Genomic DNA, 13452 nt, shown 5'->3' on the forward strand with positions numbered 1-13452 from the left:
TAGATGTCCAGACTTCCCCCTAGAGATTCCAATTCATTACTCTAGATTAGCCATTCTCACCCTCTTCCAGAGGTATTTATAATGTGCAAGTTTAAGAAATACTGTTTTACACTATAGTGTTTGTTCAACCATACACTGTTTTTTTCTTGTCCACCGTCAGTCCAGTATCATCTGTAATCCCTGAAACCGCCTTCATTGCTCTACTTGCTCTGAACATAATTAAAAGATCTTCAGGACTCTTCAATACGTTTTGCAATACTCCACTCACTCAGGACTCCAGGAGCCTTGCAGGTGTTTGGTGTCTGTCCTAGTTTATGTGTCTGAGTCTGCTCTTTACTGGAGAGCACTCTCTGCAGCTCATCCCTTTCTTTAGCTATAACCAGCCCTCTTTATCTCACGTCAAAATTACATGCAGGTGTCAGTTCAGAATTTGATTCCGAAGATGCACCAGACTAATGTGTGCCAAACATCCCCATCAGAGTGGTTGCAAGCCCCATGAATACAGCCAGGATTTTTTGTTTGTCATCTTGCAACAGCTCAGGTCCCGTCCAGCCACAACAATCACAGACACGTGGCAACATGTTCACATTGTCCCAAGCTTCCCCAGCTGCATCCAGACAGTTTGAATTGGATTAAAAAGGGCTTCTGGAGATTTGCAGGCTTGCTTGTCCTGTGGGTAACTGACATTGATTGCAGTAATGATGTCAGGATTTCTTTTCTTTTTCCAGGTAGGAAACCATGTGATTTGCTCTGACTTGATTTCGTCATCTACCAGTAGTTTCTTGTGCTCAAACTCTGCACTTTGCAACAAGCATAAATTAAATAAGAGCATACAAGCAGGAAAATTACTTGAATTCAAACTTTTCCACTGAAATACCAATGGGTCTTAAATATATAAGATATGTGACCTCTCTCAAATGAAATGAAGATTAAAACTGTATCCAACTGCCCTTTTTCACCAATCAGATTAGCAAAAATTCAAATTTGATGGCAAGAGTGCAGGGAAATGGGGTCCCTTGTGTATTCTTGTGGGAGTAGAAGTTGGTTCACTGTGAAAGGTAATTTAACAGTTTCTATCTACTTTTGCCCAGAATTTTTTTATTTTATTTTATTTTATTTTGAAACGGGATCTCACTCTGTCACTCAGACTGGAGTGCAGTGGCACGATCTTGGCTCACTGCAACTTCTGTCTCCGAGGCTCAAGCGATCCTCCCACCTCAGCCTCCTGAGTACCCAGGAGTACAGGCATGTGCCACTGCCCAGCTAATTTTTATATTTTTTGGTAGAGACAAGGTTTCACAATATTGCACAGGCCGGTCTTGAACTGTTGAGCTCAAGTGATCTGCCTGCCTCAGCCTTCCAGAGTGCTAGGATTACAGGTGTGAGCCACTGCACCCAGCTCACCCAGCATTTTTACTTTTGGAGTTTATAATATACTGTGTACATGTGGAATTTAACCTATAGATATACTTGCATATGTGCAAAATAGTATACAAAATTAACCATGGAAGCATTGTTTTTTACAGCAGAAAATTAAAATAGCTTATATGTCCATCCATAGACAAACTGTCAAATAAATTAGTGTATATCCAGATAATGAAATCCTACATAGAATGAGGAAGGTCTGCCTGTACTGGTATGGAAAGATCTCCAAGACACACATTTGTTTTAAAAAAAATCAAAGTGCAGAGCGGTGTGTAGCATACTACAATGTGTGTTTTTGAAAAAATAAAGGCAGGATGAGAATTGCTTGAATGTAAAAAAAATCCTCTGGAATCCTATATTAGTTATTCCTTCCCACTAATGTCTAAACTGACCTAAAAATAAAAAACTTTTGTTCCTCCCTCTCCCCCTCCTTCCTTCTCTTTCTCCTCCTCCCATCCTTCACCCCACACGAAGGCATTCATTGAAAAGGGTTCCCTTCCTCACTGGAATAAACCTGCCACTCAGCCTCAAGGCTGCTTCCAGAGATGTCTTCAAGTAACAAGGAGACTGTGACAGGTGCAAAAAAAAACAAAAAAAAAACCACAGTCACAATGTCAGGATAACTTTCCAGACTCCAAGTTCCAGTGAGGCTAAACTAAAAGAGGACAGTGATGTGACTTCTTGGTCAGAAGTAAAATTTGAAGCAAAAACGCTCTTTAACAGTTTCCTGGGAGCAAAAGTTAAAAAGGAACAAACAGAATTCCCGTGAAGGTCAGTTCCTCCTTCCAGATTTTTGTGGCACAGAAACTAGTGATTTTCAAGTCCCTGTGTTAAATAAGTTTATCCTAAACCTGCCTCCTTCCATATTCTAAGTCTGCCCTGAAGGTTTCTCTGTACTCCACAAACTGTCATGTAAACAGGCTTGTAAATGGACTGTAGCCTACTCTTTGCCACTTACCATGTTTTAACCAATCAAAGGTGGCCAGCTGTTCAAACTATGTTCAAATAAGGCAAACGTTGAGCAGGAACCAATCTGGCTGTTTCTGTGCCTTACTTCCATTTTGCATACACTGCTTATCTTTTTATTATGTCCGTAAATTATTCTCTATCACATGGCTGCACTGGAGTCTCTGAGCCTACTCTGGTACAGGAGGCCGCCTGAATCACTAATCATTTTTTGCTCCGTCTTTTAAATTCAATTCAGCTGAAGTTTTTCTTTTAGGCTGGGCGCGGTGGCTCACGCCTGTAATCCCAGCACTTTAGGAGGCTGAGGTGGGCAGATCACCAGGTCAGGAGATCGAGACCAATCTGGCTAACATGGTGAAACCCCGTCTCTACTGAAAATACAAAAAATTAGCCAGGCATGGTGGCGGGTACTGTAATCCCAGCTACATGGGAGGCTGAGGCAGGAGAATCACTTGAACCCAGGAGGCGGAGGTTGCCGTGAGCCAAGATTGCACCACTACACTCCAGCCTGAGCAACAGAGCAAGACTCTGTCTCAAAAACAAAAAAGTTCTTCTTTTAGCGCTTGCAATGCTAAGATTCTTTGTTTCCGAGTGACACTGTGTGGACCCACCTACCCCAGCCACCACCGTGTCAGGTTTTCAAACTATCCAGCACTGCAGTTACACAGTCATCTCTGAAGTGAAGGTAGACTCAAGGGCACCCTGTGGCTACCGACAGCAGAGACCCCTGAGAATCTATATTATACACATGTCTGTGATGAGAGCTGGGTGGGCCCATAAAAAATTGAAAAATCTTTTTTCCTTCTTAAAACAATTTCTTGCAGGAGTTTCCTGGTTTGTTCCTGTGGAAAATGTGGAGTTTGGATCAAAGAAGGAAAACGTGCCCAAGATGTGTGGCCCTGGTGTCTCCTGGTTTGAACCATTAACCAAGACCAAGCCCTGGAGGGAGCCACTGCGGGAGCAGAACTGGCAGGGGCAGCACCTGGACGGTTGGGGCTCCCTGGCAGGCCCAGGCAGAGAGGATGGCAGAGATGCACTGAAGCCATTTGTAAGAGCACCCCTGCAGGTGCAGTGACACTGACTTAACTTTAGCCCTACGTGTAGGGAGAAGAAGGGCAAGGCACAGGGAACCTCCTTCTGTGACTTGGCGAGCTGAGGTGTAGGCCTGAGACCCTCTTTTCCAGCACCTCTATGGTTCACCTATTTTCATGCATGAGAGCTGTGTTTCTCATCATTCATCAAAGGCTGCCTTACTCTTAACCATTCTAGATGGTGCAACAGCTGACTCAGGATCTGGGATCAAGGTCACAGGAGGGAGGATTTGCAGCTCTGCTCATCAGGTTTGTGGGTCCCTGTGTGTGGAGGTCCAGAGGCCTGAGGCTTGTGTGGCCTCATGCATATTCCTCCAATTCCACAACTCCTATTGCTGCTCCATGCGGGATTTAAAGGAAACCAAGTATCTTCTTATATTTCCCTTGGGGGATAAAAGAAATGTTACTTAATGATGTATTTGTTTGAGTAGGTCTTTAAAATAACACCATGGGCAAAGCTGTATCATATTGACATTTGGGAGAGTAATTGCCACAGTCTTCGCGTAACCACCCAAGGGGTTCACCTTGCCCGCTGCCTAGACAGAGCCAATTCATCAAGACAGAGGAATTGCAATAGAGAAAGAGTAATTCACACAGAGCTGCCCATGCAGGAGACTGGAGTTTTATTATTACTCAAATCAGTCTCCCCCAGCATTCGGGGAACAGAGTTTTTAAGGATAACTTGATGGGTGGAAGCCAGTGAGCCAGGAGTGCTGACTGGTCAAGGATGAATTCATAGTGAGTCGAAGCTGACTTCTTGTGCTGAGACAGTTCCTGGGTGGGGGCCACAAGATCAGATGAGCCAGTTTATTGATCTGGGTGGTGCCAGCTGATCCATCAAATGCAGGGTCTGAGAAATATCTCAAGCACTGATCTTAGGAGAAGTTTAGGGAAGGTCAGAATCTCATAGCCTCCAGCTGCATGACTCCTAAATCACAATTTCTAATATTGTGGCTAATGTTAGTCCTACAAAGGCAGTCTAGTCCCCATGCAAGAAGGAGGTCTGCTTTAGGAAAGGGCTGTTACTGTCTTTGTTTAAACTATAAACTATAAGCTAAGTTTTTACCAAAGTTAATTCAGCCTATGCCCAGGAATGAACAAGGACAGCTTGGAGGTTAGAAACAAGATGGAGTCAGTTAAGTTAGATCTCTTTCACTGTCTCAGTCATAATTTTGCAAAGGTGGTTTTATTAGTTCCTTGCATATGCTGAAGGCATGTCTTTGATCCCTATGTGTTCCCTGCTGGAGCTCTCCCCCACAGAGAGGGGTCTGAGGATTCTTCAACTCTAGGCATTTTCTCAGTATTTGAATCAGGCTTTTCCAAATCGCTTGGACAGGTGGTGTTTTTCTAGGCATCTGGAGAGTAGGCTGTATCATTAATGTGAGGTCCAGCCTTTTTCTCCTCCTCAGGAATCACTTCAGCTTCACAGACCTGCCTTCATCTCCTGCCCTGGGGAGCAGATAAAGCGCCAGAAGTTAATAGTCCAGGAGAGGAAGCTGCAGAGCATGTTGCAGAGTGAGTAGGATGTGCCGTTAAACACTGACAGGACTGCTGCCCAAGAGAGGTACGCCCTGACTGTACACTTTCCCGTGAGTGGAACAGAGAAAGTGAGGTCTGCTGATGTGCTGTAAAAACCAATTATTTCAGCTTGGGTGTGTAGCAAACATTTTCTTAAAAATGAGGAAGTAAGTCTATCACTTCAGGAAAATACCTGATTGTCAGTATTTGTTGCCAAAGAGAAATTTAGTTTTCAAGCAAACAATAGAATTCTAAAACATGTGTGTCCATCATCATGGGCTTGATGACTTTCCAGTACTTAGACTTTTCTGATGAGATCAGTAGTGACATTAACTAATGTGATGCTTTTTCATGTTGTCTAAGTAAATTTGTCAATATTGGGAAGATCTGCATAACTCACTGGATCAGGATTTTCCAAATGATTGTTACCTGGTGTTACAAAATCAGGCAGGAAATAAACATACATTCAGTTAGTTCAAGACACACAAATGGATTTTTATGTGAGAGAATGTAAAAGATTTACCGATTTGGTTTCAAATTCCACCTCACAATTAATTAAGAAACTGCCACTTGTCAAGTTTTACTGTACTATCAAAGAAGATCAAGAGTGTGAACCCAGAAAATCGGAGACAGGTCTCAGTTAATTTAGAAAGTTTTTTTCACCAAGGTTGAGGACACATCTGTGACACAGCCTCAGGAAGGCCTGATGGTATGTGCCCAAGGAGGCCAGGGCACAGCTTGGTTTAAACGTTTTAGGGAGACATGAGATGTCAATCAATATATGTAAGAAGTACATTGGTTCAGTCTGGAAAGGTGGGACAACTTGAAGCAAAAGCAGGAAGACTCAAAGTGGGGAGGGAGCGCCCAGGTCACAGATAGGTGATACACAAATGGTTGCATTCTCGAGTTTCTGATTAGCCTTTGCAAAGAAGGCAAATCATATATGCAGCTATCTCAGTGAGAAGAGGAGTGACTGAATAGAACAGGAGGCAGGTTTGCCCTAAACAGTATCCAGCTTGAGTTTTCCTTAGTGATTTTGGGGGCCCAAGATAACTTCCTTTCACAAGAGTTACCTGAAAAGAATATTAAAATACTCTTGTTGACTAGGTGCTGTGGTTTACGCACGCCTGTAATCCCAGCACTTTGAGAGGCTGAGGTGGGCCGAATACCTGAGGTCAGCAGTTCAAGACCAACCTGCCAACATGGCGAAACCCATTTACTAAAAATACAAAACAGCTGGGCGTAGTGGTGAGCACCTGTAATCTCAGCTACTCAGGAGGCCGAGGCAGGAGAATTGCTTGAGCCTGGGAGGTGGAGGTTGCGGTGAGGCAAGATCATGCCACTGCACTCCAGCCTGGGTGACAGAGCAAGACTGTGTCTCAAAATAAGTAAGTAAGTAAGTAAATAAATAAATAAAATAAAATGCTCTTATCTTTTCCAACTATGTATATATGTAAGCCAGATTTTTTAAATGTATACTTTAACTAGACCAGTATGTGAGAACAGACTTAATGCAGAAGCAGATGAGTTCAGCTTTATTAAACCAGACATTGAAGAGCTTTGTAAAAAAATGTCAAACAGTGCCATTCTTCTCACTACCACTTTTTTGTTTTCGATTTCTAATTTGCATTTTAAAAAAGGTTACTTATGTTACCATGTAACATGCTTATTGTTATTTTAAGTGAATTAAGCACCAAGTATTTTTAATGTTTTTAGATAGCCCATGTTAAATCCCAGACTCCATCCCCAGTGGGCCTTGTCCCCTCCACAGAGACCTTGGGGCTAGAGTGGATTGATTGAGATGCTGGCCTTGATTCTTCTCCCCTGGCTGCATCCCAGCCCTTTGCTATGTGACTTTGTAGCTCCGCTGACTGCGGAGGTGGCTTTCTCTCTACCCCTGAGACTGGAATGACAGCAGATGTCATACCTGCAGGGGCTTCAAAACACATTTTGTTGTTCCTGCTTTTGTTTTTGCGCCTTTGCAATTTACTTGAAATGATGCCTGAGCTAGCCTGTTGGAAGTTGAAAGAGCCCTGTTGCCCTGTCCCTTCAGCCAACGCCACAGCACTTATACAATGCAGTCTGAGACCAGAGGAGCTGCCAGCCAAGCCCAGCCAAAATTGCCGACCTGCAGATTCATGCACTAAATAAATGTTTATTATTATTTTATGTTTTTTAATGGAACATTTTCATGGCACCAGAAAATAAAACAGAGGACTAAGCTGATTTTTTTATCTTGCCCAAATTCCTATCTAAGGGGTTTGGGGAGTCATGTCCTACAAACCATAAATTCTCATCAGATGGGTTTTACTTAACTCTGTATATTGTATATATTTTCTTCCTTCCTTTCCAAATCCAGGAGATAATCAACTAAGAGCCAGGCACCCTTTTAAGTCCGTTGAGTAACATTTTATAACCTGCTCTCTCTGAAGTCTGCTCTCTGAGACACAGAAACATTCCAAGCCTGTGGTAAGTTCTCTCACCCTAAAACCCTTAAATACCCTCAGTCTGTAAGGGAGAGTGCTCCTGACCAAAATTGGTCAAAGCTTCTCTCAGCTTTATTCTTCAACATACACCTGTCTTTGATGGTTGAGCCACTTTTCATGTTTCTTTCCTCTTTTTTTAACTCTTACACTTGGTGCCAAAACCTGGGATGGGTGTTGTGGGTAGAGGCTGTCTTGCAACCCAGGAGGCAGTGGGCAGCAGCAGCTCATCCTGCTGGATCCTGAGTGTCTGGCCACTCACTACCCCATGTTGTCTCTCACTTCATTTTTCAAGCAATTTGCATGAGGAGGACAACTAACCTGAAGGGGACTGCAAGGCTTGGGCTGGGGCTACTCCCCAGGAGGTTCTCAAAACCCTCAGGTCTCAGGAATCCATCTCCAACCACCCACAATGGGGAGTATTTTGCTCTCTAACCCTTGTCCCCTCCTCCTCCCTCATCCTCCCTTCTCTCTCTGTCTTCCTCGTGTGGCTCCCATCCAAAAGGCCCTTTGCCAATTCCAACTGAACATCCAACATCAGACATTAATCCAGCCAACTGGTAAGATCTGCCCTTCCCTGACCTTCTTGCAGTACCCAGGAAAGTCAGGTCTGACATCCCAGTTCTCGGAGGACCAATGGGACTAAGCTAGAAGAAATCTTGGGGACACCCAGTTTCTTCTCAGCTTGACCATCCTCTTCATGAAAAGGATTCTAGGTCTCTGTCTTTTGTCTGGAAATGCCTAGAACAAAACAGACACCCTTGGTTTTCTCTTACCAGTCCACATGAGTGCCAGACAGTCCCAGATTCCTACTGGCCTGTCTCTTTCACAACCTCACCAAACTTGGCTTATGGGAAGCATAAAGCCAAAGTGTTTTTGTTTTTTTTTTTTTTTTTTTTAATTGAAACATGGTCTGGCCCCAACATAAATTAGATAATGACAAGCAATGGCCCACAAATGACGCCTTTGACTTTCAGATTCTCAGGGAACTTGATAACTTTATAACCAGGAATGGCAAATGGTGAGAGCTTCTTTATATTCAGGCTTTCTTCTACCTTAGATCCTGACCCTTCCTGTGTCAAGCTTGCACCCCGTCATGAATCCTTCTTATTAATGAAAATCCTCCCGGGTCTCTCCTTCCTCCAAAACTCCTTCCTTCTAAACCCCTTCCTCCGAAACCCCTTTTGACCCTACAGGTGAACCCTGTCCATATTCTCATCCCCCTGCATCCGCTCCTTGCCTGGCCAAACCTTCAGCCCTGGTGGCCCCTCCTGCCCCCAAGCGTTCTGCCCTAAACCCTGCTCCTCCTCCATTTCCACTTGTTAGCCATTCAAAAACTACTCTAACCAGTCAAATCACCTCTGCCATTCTCCCTCTCCAGGAAGTGGCTGGGGTTGAAGGCATTGCTCGAGTTCTTGTCCCTTTCTCCATGTCTGATTTGTCACAAATCAAACAGCATCTGGATCTTTCTCTGAAGATCCATCTCATTGTCGCAGGGAATTCATACACATAACCCAGTCCTTTAATTTAACTTGGCATGATATTCATATAATTCTAGCCTCCACTCTCACCCCTGATAAAAAGCACCCAGCTTAATTAAAATGGATATCCCAACTATGAGTATATTCAAAAGGCCTTTATGTTTTTCTTTTCATAAATCTTGTTTTCCTGGAAAAGATTTTTCTGTCGACTTAAATACTTTTCTTCACTCTTGCTGCTCTTGGTGCATGCATGAAAGACCCTGAAATGACTTCTAGTGGCCCTGGACTCCTTGGAAAAACAGAAAAGCACCATAAATCCCATTTTGGGAGAAATCTCTGTCTTCTTCATGGAACCCCTGGAATTAGAGGTGAATAAGTACCTATCAAAATCTGTCTTTGTCTTTCAACTATACTTGTTTATTAGGCCCTGGAAATTGTTTTCCTAGCCCTGTTCTTAAAAGGCCTCACCTAAAGGCCAATAAAGCTGTGGAACCTTTCAGTTCATGTGACTTCAATCTTTAAAACTTACTGGTACAGTAAGATTAGAAATGTCTTAAGAGTTGCCAGCATACATTTTTGTTTGCATTTATTAATCAAGCAATTCCAGACTTATCTCTGCCAAATACTATAAGATGTCAAAATTGGCATAGAGGCTACAAAACTGTAACTCAGCCCAAACACAGTAATCTTTGCTTGTTTAATTCTTTAATAAATGAAACAATATTGGTTTAATGAAGATAACTACATCTTGAATTATTTAGTAAAACATCCTAACTTCTTTTTTTGTTGTTGTTGTTGCTTTCTTTTTTTTCCCTTTTTTTGGTTTTTTTTTAGACAGAGTCACACTCTGTCGCCTAGGCTGGAGTACAATGGCGTGATCTCAGCTCACTGCAACTTCCGCCTCTCTGCCTCCCGGGTTCAAGTGATTTTTTCCTGCCTCAGCCTCCTGCGTAGTTGGGACTACAGACATGTGCCACCACACCCAGCAAAATATCCTAATTCCTAATATGTGGCCTTAGGCAGTCTAGTCCACAGACATGAAGGAAGTTTGTTCTGGGAAAGAACTGTTATCATCTTTGTTTCAAAGCTAAACTATAAGTTAATAAAAATAGAAAAGGCTTGGGAACATGTGACAATAGCCATGACGCCTAGCTATGCAAAAGATATTAAGGAAAAAGAGTTTATATGAAAAGAATCTTAAATGGTAAATTCTTGTCCTAAAGTAAATTCCCTCATTTAAAGAGAGGGATGTTTACAACAAGTCAGAAAGTTGAAGCATGTCAGAGATTGTGAAAGTTGTAAGAAATGTTATAAAAGGGAATTTATGCAGGAAGTGTTGTACAATTTAAAAGTGATTAGACCTCATGAATGCTTTATAAAATGCCACTATAACTCGTAGCTATACAACTTGCCTGCTTTGCAGCTGGGTATGACCTAGGACACATGGAGTTAAATGCTGGAAGAAGCCAAACCTTATTTGCACTTCTGTCTAGGTCTTAGACTCTACACCTAGTACATAATTAAAATCCGAAACTTAGCAACAAAAGTAAAGGTTGCTAAAAGTTAACAGTGTAACATTTATTTAAGACTATTGAAAAAGCAGTTTACATTTACTTTTGGTTAAAAGATTCTAAGGAGGAATGAGAATGTGGTTTTTTACCTAGATCAAAAGGCTAAAGAATTGTTTTGAAGGTTTAAGAATTTAAAAGGAAATTCTGTTTGTAAACATATTGGCTAAAGTTGAAGGGGTATCATCTAGTTTTCTGTAAATTGAGCAAGAAAAGAAAAGCACAATGGATTTCTCTTAAAGCACTAACTTGTTCTTTAACAAACATTATAAAAAGTATGTAAAGGGTTAAAAAGGGTCTATAAAAACCTTACCTTATGGTTAAACATTAAAATTGGGTAAATGTATCTACAAGGTTTTATTAAAAAGTGAGTTTAACATTAATAGCCCACTAATATAAAGGTAAAATTTAGCTTATTTGGTATAAAATCATATAGGAAGCATTGTCAAATATAAAATGGTGTTTGGCATTCTTTGGGCTATATTTGTATAAATATGTTATTGGTATGTGTTCCAAAGTTATAGGAGGCTCCTATAATTCTGATGTATTTTAGTGTGCTTTATCAGTAATAATTGTAATTGTTATATTAAAATTATTGTGTGCAACAAAAGTAACAGATATCCTTGACAATTGTGACTTTTAACTAAAACTTCTCGTCATCCATAAATGATTGTTGTCTTGTTTCTGGTCCTCTAGAGACTAAAGTAATCTTTTTCATTTTTTTTTTTAGTATTTTTAAGTTAGGGCAATATAGTTATTTGCATAAGTGCAATACGAATCTATTTTGTTTTGTAACAGGAAACAATTGGAAAAACTGGTTATTCTACTAAGGCTTTGACTGGAATGGTGTGCTCTCCTTTAAGGAATCTAACTTGACTTATGAAGCCAAGAAAGCCCTTGGAAACTGGCCTAATTTTTTGTGTACACAGTCCCCGTACAGGGTTTCTGATCTGTGGTAAGTAAACAATATCACTTTCTGACAGGCCAGGAACCCCAAGTTATCTTAAAACCTCAAGGGAAGAGGAATTCACCCAACACATAGGTATTTAATGGTACAGGTCCATGGCTGGGCTCAGCTCTAAAAGATCTTATCTCAGATTCCTTCTATGGAACAAAGTTCCATCAATGCTAATTTAAAAGGCCTATGTAATACATAATTATTCTTGCTGCACTGTATGCAAATGCTTAAACCAACTATAAGAAAGCAAACCAGTCCTACCATTATTTGTCTTTTAATAATGTTTGCTAACAGAAAATAACACATGGGCCTTTCCAAACATGCACCTCTGCCTCTCATTAAGTTAAGGAATGTTGCTTCTATCTCAACCAATCGGGCCTAGTAAGAAACACTGTTAAGTAACTTAAAGGAAGGGCAAAAAAGCTAAGGGAATGCCAAAACAATTAAATAAATTCTTGGTTTGGGAACGAAATCATAGCATGGGTCATCCCATTTGAGGGCCCTCTCCTAATGATATGCCTAGGACTAATGTTTTCACCCAGCCTATTTAATCTTTTTAAAAGATTTTTAACTGACCAGGATCATGGCCATTTCTCAGACAACTACCCAAAAACATCCACAGACAGCGTTACTCCTTCAGTCAATCTGAGACCAGAAAACTCTCCATCCTCCCATCAGCAGGAAGTAGCCAGAAAGAAGATGCCAAACCTAGTCCTTTTTATAACCATAGGGTCTGGATTAACAGAGCAGGAGCATCTCTATCTTGGACAAGCACCACCATTTTAAAGTTCCCCTTGATCAACCACCTAATTCCAATCCAAAGGCCATCATCCTAATGCTTAATGCCAGCATGCCCATGTACCACAAATGGCATCTCCTACCAGAAACATTCCAACTCTAAGATAAACCCCTCCCTGACCAGAGACATGCCAGCCCTGAGATAACCTCCCCTCTGGCCAGAGAGATGTCAGTCCCAAGGTAACCACCTCTCTGACCAGAGACATTCCAACCCTGCAATAAACTTCTCCACACAGAAACATTCCAAGCCTGTGATAAACTCTTACCCTAAAACCCTTAAGTGCTCTTAGTCTGTAAGAGAGAGTGCTCCTGACTGAAATTGGCAAAAGCCCCTCTCAAGTTTATTCTCCAAAATAAACCTGTCTTTGACTGTTGAGTCACTTTGTGTGTTTCTTCTTTCTTTAACTCTTGCACCCTTGTCACTCATACTTGGCTCAGAATAAATCTCTGAAAATATTTTACAGAGTTTGACTCTTCATCAACACAGAAAAGACCCAAAAAGACTGAAAGAAGCAGAGCCCCAGAAGCAACCCCATGATCAAACACGAGGCACTCAGATGAGAATGGACAATAAGCTTTTATTGTGTCATTGCACTGAAAGGTTGGGGATTCCTTACTGCTACAGCAGAGTGGATTCTATTCTGACCAATACACAAAGAAAGAGATCACAGACCCCTTGCCTGAGCAGAAGGGAGGTGGTAGATGAAATGAACTGTAGGAACAGCCACTAGCCTCCCAATCAAGGTGAGGTAGGACTGACCCGTCTCCTGGAAGCCCATGCCCTGGTAGAGGGCCACGGCAGAGAACTGCACTGTATTTGTGCCAAGGACAACTTCACTGTAGCCCTGGTCTCGGGCAAACTGGAGGACAGTCCTGACCAGGGCTTTTGCTTCCCCTGACGACAGTGCTCAATATGTACAAAGAGGTGAAGCAGCCACATCTACTTCTCCCTCAAGGTGGGATCGTCAACGGGCAGAGCTCCCACCATGCCCAACACTTTCTCTTCAGACTCATCCACCCAGAAGCAGGAGCCACGCTCACTCAGGTAGGATTTGGTGATGTCAGACATGTCTGTGCACAGTGTCCTGTCTTCATACTTCCTCCAGGGATGTTTGGCAAAGAACCACAGGGCACAGAGGAGGCTGAGGCTGAGGCTGAACACCA

General features: G+C 42.1%; 1 long non-coding RNA gene and 1 pseudogene across 4 annotated transcripts; one reads left to right on the plus strand and one right to left on the minus strand.

Annotated features, from left to right (window-relative positions):
* The first annotated feature begins 1301 nt into the window (after nt 1–1301).
* On the plus strand, nt 1302–12733 carry LOC116546922. 4 transcript variants are annotated; one of them, XR_004266886.1, is made up of 5 exons: nt 1302–2196; nt 3216–4997; nt 7360–7469; nt 9222–9332; nt 11331–12733. It is a non-coding gene; the product is annotated as an uncharacterized LOC116546922 (long non-coding RNA). The 4 variants fall into 4 exon arrangements; XR_004266888.1 differs by lacking the exons at nt 9222–9332; nt 11331–12733 and adding an exon at nt 7779–9081 and having other exon boundaries at nt 1303–2196; XR_004266885.1 differs by lacking the exons at nt 9222–9332; nt 11331–12733 and having other exon boundaries at nt 1304–2196; nt 7360–9081.
* A 19-nt stretch (nt 12734–12752) lies between these two features.
* On the minus strand, nt 12753–13447 carry LOC116546923 (annotated as a pseudogene).
* Between the last annotated feature and the right edge of the window lie 5 nt (nt 13448–13452).

This window comes from Sapajus apella, unplaced genomic scaffold (assembly GCF_009761245.1).
Source record: "Sapajus apella isolate SASKATOON/1434 unplaced genomic scaffold, GSC_monkey_1.0 scaffold1681, whole genome shotgun sequence".
Lineage (NCBI taxonomy): Eukaryota > Metazoa > Chordata > Mammalia > Primates > Cebidae > Sapajus > Sapajus apella.